The sequence below is a fragment of the Onychostoma macrolepis genome, chromosome 14 (assembly GCF_012432095.1).
Source record: "Onychostoma macrolepis isolate SWU-2019 chromosome 14, ASM1243209v1, whole genome shotgun sequence".
Taxonomy (NCBI): domain Eukaryota; kingdom Metazoa; phylum Chordata; class Actinopteri; order Cypriniformes; family Cyprinidae; genus Onychostoma; species Onychostoma macrolepis.
In genome coordinates this window covers 10,543,085-10,549,057 of record NC_081168.1, presented here as the reverse complement: position 1 = coordinate 10,549,057, position 5,973 = coordinate 10,543,085, and the positions used below count along the sequence as shown (strand labels likewise).

Genomic DNA, 5,973 nt, shown 5'->3' with positions numbered 1-5,973 from the left:
TTTATAATTGCTTGGGCAAAAGGAAAGTATTGCAAAGCAGGAATTAACGATTTTGTAATATTTGCACAAAAAAAACCAGCAAGTGATGTAAACAAATTTCACGCAGTACTGCCTCTGACTTCTAAAATCTCTATTTGTGTAATTGCATTTTTATTTGTGTTGTGCATACACAAAACTTTCAGAACAACAACAACAACACACACACACACACACAAAAAAAAAAACTCTAAATGAATAAGCTGTTTTTAATAACAAACTACTGCAATAAAATAAATAAATAAAGGTTTAATGGTTTAATATTGCAAGGGGAATTGTAAACAATGAATGTTACAGTGTGTAATATTTTATTAAGAAAACAGTGCTTTGCCGCAACTGTAAAATTTTAATTGATGCAATTATTCCCAAGTTACATCACTGTAATTGTGATTATTGGACTCATATAAAAAGTATACAACATATCCTTTTTTATTGTTTGTTTGTTTTTAAGCCTAGTATATCAACTTTATTATGTACGTTTGAAACCGTGCTACATGAGCTTGCCAGTGGGCAGGCGTTTACACATCTGCATGTGTGTGGCTTCTGAAGTCTTCGAAATCCCAGGCCCAGCTTTAATGCCTCACTGTGGAGTTGAGGATGCCAGGCCTAGAGCTTTACAATGCGGGATGGCAGGGATGCTTCAGTGAGTCACTGCTGGGAGTACAGCGGCCTTCTGTCAGGCGGTCCTGGCATTCCGGCGTGCTTGAAGCTCAACCTGGAACAATAGGCAAATTATGAGGGTGATGTGGATATACAGAATCTGCATCTCTCCCTTTGAGCGCACACGTATGGTACATGTGTAAGTTTGTGACCTTCACAGAGAGATTAAGTTCACCTATGGTGTGCCATATTTATCAAACCATAACAATAGGTGGACAACTCTTAACTAAAGCATTTACAAGCCTCTGTATATGGTATAGTCTCAGTAATCCAGAGGATGTGTGTGAACACTCAAAGGAACATTCTGGCATAAGCCTTGTCTTTACACGTATTCTGAGAATATTAATAGCGACGTACATAAGCACATCCGATAAATACTTAAGACTAGTGGCTTTTTGTGCATCACAAACACGGTCTATAATAATGCTAGATTTGCCAGTATACATACGCTGTGTGTGAGTGTAAGTATATTTATATAGATTTATACTCTCATATATACATACAGTATGTAATACATTTGCCACAAGTGCACATGCATATGAAGTCTGTGTCCTTTGACCTATTTATTTTAGTAAATCCCTTTTAATCCTTTAAATCAAGATGCTCATGTGCTGTTTTATTCAAAAGTAAATATGTGTTGCTTTAAAAATAGTTTCACTGGGTGGGATATGGTTTGCTCTACTGACTTCATTCCCACAAGATGATGTAGATGACACTTTTCAGGCATGGTGACGCTTTAGCAAAAATACCTCATAAATATGAATCATAAAAGGTACAGCCCATTCCCAATGACAGTGGGTGCCAAATATTAAGTACTCAGATTCATAAACAAGCATACCCCCAATAAACACACTCACAAGTCATTTGGTGTGTGTGTTTGTGTGTGTCTGTTCTTAGAAGTAGACTGCTTCAGCTGTCTCTCACAATATATCTGGCTTGGTAATGTTGCTTTTTTGCATGGATATTTGGCTGCTGGTGTGACGATGGGGAGGTGGACTTAGACTATGGGAGCAGGGTTATTGGGAGGCCAGCCAGATTCATTGTTATGAAGCAGAGACACATATACAGGCCAGCTTCTGGAGAGTGATGGCAGAAGACAATGAAAACTTTAAATAATTTCAAATTTGTTTATAATGTCTGTCTGTTCATTTATTTTGTATGAAAAATAATTGTTAATAATCTAATCAAAAATATGTTTATTATAATATTTATGTATATTAAATAAATATGTAAAATCATAAAAATGTAAAAACATAAAATGTTTGTGTGTGTGTGTGTGTGTGTGTGTATATTTATAGATTTAAAATCCTCTTCATAATAAATACTGATAGTCCAAAAAATTTGGGCATAAACATCTTATCTGATGATCATAATGATGTTATTGATGGTAATAATAATAATAATAATATTTTATAAAATATATATTATACAATATACATAATACATATACATATAAATACATAATACAACACACATAATACATACTGTATATATATGTATGTGTGTGTGTGTGTGTATAAATTGATTTAACACTTTATAATAAATAGTCCAAATAAATTTTAACATAAAGTATAAAAGTGTTAACTGATAATAATAATAAAATAATAATAACAACAACAAAATTTACATACACAACCTTATGAAATATATATAAAGTAGACATAAATATTATTTATATGCATATATGCATATATATATATATATATATATATATATATATATATACTCCATAATTAATACTTATAGTTGGAATAAATTCTGGCGTAAAGCAGGAAATTCTTACTTGAGATAGCACAGCCGTTTTGCACATGCATAGATGTACTGCAGTGTTTACCTCTCTGCCTGCCTTTCTCTCTCTTTTAAAAAGTCTGCCTTTTTCACAACTGGCCACCAATTTTGAGTGGGGAAAAAAACAGGCTTAAGGTACTAGTGGTGTTTGGGGTCCCATGCTAAATGCCCTCCTAGGTAAGCCCACTGCCCAGGCTGCCTGTCCTTATGGTAAAATGAAAGAAATGAAAGGTAAGTAAAAGTAAATGGATTTTCCTATTGAATGTTATTGCTTGAGGACTGGTGCAGATGGTTATTGATCTGGTGCACGCATTGCCATTACCGCGGGGATGACAATCAACGGCCAGACCCTTCGCCAGTAAACAAGGCTCTTTCTGCCGCCACTGGGAGAAACGAGTGGAGCGGTAGAGAGGAAAAGAGAAGGGTTTGTCTTCCCGACCGCTCTGCTCCATATCGATCTAACCTGCTCTGTTTACTCTTTAGCAGCAATAACAATATGTGCCTGGAGAAAGTGTTCACAGTAACATTTACTTGGATGTGCACACACACACACACACACACACACACACACACACACATTGATGCTTACTGCACAATTCACACATAAAGGAAGAATAAAGGTGCTGATTTTGCTTCATGATGAATTAGTGACGTTATAGTAAATAAATGCTTTTAATTTCAAATGTCAGTTCACAGAAGTGGAAAAAATAACAAGACATACACCTAAACCTTATCTTATTAAAAAAAAAAAAAAAGTTTATCTCAACAGTGCAGAAAAGAGAAAACAAATAATTAATAAATAGATATATAAATTTTGTAAAATCACAGGTAATGCAAAACCCATATATTGTTTAATGGATTATTTTTAACTCTTTGCATTACATTTTTCTATGTTTCAGGTCAGAAGGGATGCTGAAGAAAGGCTGTAACCAGTCCAGTACCTTCTCACCTGTATCTTCAGTGGACATAATGCCTTGAGCCGAGATGATTCTGAACAGAACTCTGAACTTCATGTGCGTCCACTCTCCATCTCCCTCTGTAAGACCACTGGACTTCTGCTGAGACATTACACAGGTCACAACCAGAATATCTCTTCTCGCTTTCACACCAAAACCCTCAGGGTCCAGTTCATTTCTAGAGATGAACCTTTATGCTGTCACCTGCACATCTTTTGCTACATTTTTCACAGAATTTGTTTAATTATGTTGAATCTTCAGTTGTGCAAAACAAAGATTGTCATAGAAAAATATTTATGAAATGCAAATTTTGTATTGAATGCTCTACACATTTATCAGTCAAATAATTGTACAGATATACTGTATTTGCCTAAAACACAGACTAATGCAAAAAAAAAAGAAAGAAAGAAAGTTAACAGCTGTCTTTTAAATTAGATTTGAATGCCCTTTTTAAAGCTTGTAATACTTAAATGTATTATAGACTATCTGAAACTTCATCTCTCAGAGCGGACACTTTAACCTTTTTTCTTGCCTTTTTTAAAAACTGAATTACCACACTGTAAAAAAAAAAAAAAGTTGAGCCAATTTAAAATTTTAAGGCAACCAGCTTCAGCAGATTTTTGAGTTTTCTCAACTTGTCGTTTTAAGTTTATACAACAAAATTTTGAGAATCTCCCACAAAAATTAGTTGAGCAAACTCAAAAATCTGCTGAAGCTGGTAAAAATATTTTTTTTAAGTTCGCTCAACTTTTTTTTTTTTCACAGTGCATGTACTCTTGATTTTTATATTATACAGGGTGAATTCAGGTCAACTGGGACACTTTTGCAATTGAGATGACTGAGAAAAATGTCCCAATTAACCTGAATTCACACCTACGTTGTTGTTATCTAATAAAATGTTTGTTTGTTAGTATAGAAGTTGCTTTATTGAAATATCCTAATTTATTTTTGAGTCCTAAATTATTTCAGTAAATCGGATTTCAGATTAGCTTGAATCACCTTACAATACAATTCAGTGCGCATCAACGAGTCTGAACACATCTGAGCATCTCAGCATTATATGCTAATTTTCATAGAGCATATTGGTAATGCATTGAAAATCCTAAGTGCTCTCATTCTATGGAGAGGACCACAAAATGTGTTTCGTATCAAAACAGGTGCTTTTTTTCCAGATCTGCATTCTTTGAAGGACTCTTATGGCTGGATGCACATGTTTTCTACTTTCATAGAACCTTCTCCCAAAGTGTAATCCTTTTTAAATTGCCCACGGCCACCAAATATAGCGGCAAAAGTGTGTCACATTTCTATATTTCTTTCAGATCTTGGGGGGCTTACGGAGATAAGAAGGGAGACACCATAGACTCTAGGTGAGGGACTGACGACATGTAATGGAGTCCAAGCTCACACTGCCAAAATATGTGGAGGCATGCATGGATTCCTCTAGATTAGCAATATGGGCTTGTTTCTGTGGTATTAGCCAAGTATCTTAGCAACAGGATCACAGCAGCCTCACACCTCGTGATGTGCAGCCGCATGTAATAACCTGAACGTAATCTTTTTTCTCCTGCTTCCTTTTTACCCCCCTCCCATGCTTTCTTTTAATTTCGCCGGCGATATTACCGATACATGTGTTCGGTTTGAGATCTTTGTTTAATAAGATGAATTGATGCAGTGGAGATTTGCTCTGTGTCATGAGTGGACAGGGCAGAATGCCTCGGGAGCTTAGAGGAGCTCCGTGTCTTTTGTCTTAGATTGACAGGAGTCGTGCTTACCCTGATTAAGCCCGGCTGCTTAGCGTGTATCTTTGAACTGAGCGAATCAAAAAAATGCCAGCGGAATCCTTAATATCGGCGTGCCGTTCGGAGTCAAATAGAATGCAAATTACCTCTACGACTGAAATGTCATCTTAAACATGCCACACATCGGCTGTGCCTTCTGGAAGAAGTCATTTAGAGTAATTTGGATGATTCAGAGTTCTACTAATCCTCCTTCATTTTCTTCTCCACCTCTGAGGTTACAGGAAGAGTAGAAAGAGGAAGATGGGGAGGCACAGCGCTAATGTTATCCACCCCACTGATGCTAACACTAATGATTTGACTGTCACCTTCACCGTCTCTGAGAAATCCGCATGTGTGCACAAACATATAGCTCTGTTAATTACCAAAACTAAGCAAAGCACGCTAAATTAAAAAACTAAATCAAATTTTTGTTTTCGTAAATAATTTGTAGTAGGTTATGTTACCCTCGTGTTGTGTTCCAGTCATTTTGATCCCAAAAATGCTAGTTCATTTTATCACACTGAACTAAAATTGACCGACTTTGCTCGCACAGGGTATAAAAAGTTCCCCTCAAAAATAGTATAATTTTTGTACTTTCTAAGGATTTTTTTCCTAACCTTCTTACACTTGTGGTGTTCCCGGTTAAAAATGACCGGCCTACAAAAATCATTCAAAATCAAAATTCAAAAACCTGCGCTAATTGAAAGAAAACAAGTTGACAAAAATTGAATCCAAGATTTGGTGATAATATAGAA

The 5,973-nt window shown here is 35.7% G+C and overlaps 1 long non-coding RNA gene across 1 annotated transcript; it reads right to left on the bottom strand.

Annotated features, from left to right (window-relative positions):
• Nucleotides 1-311: 311 nt before the first annotated feature.
• LOC131552875 (uncharacterized) lies at nucleotides 312-5,503 on the bottom strand. The gene is made up of 3 exons (XR_009274065.1): nucleotides 5,213-5,503; nucleotides 3,434-3,539; nucleotides 312-751 (listed from the first exon to the last, which is right to left on the bottom strand). It is a non-coding gene; the product is annotated as an uncharacterized LOC131552875 (long non-coding RNA).
• Between the last annotated feature and the right edge of the window lie 470 nt (nucleotides 5,504-5,973).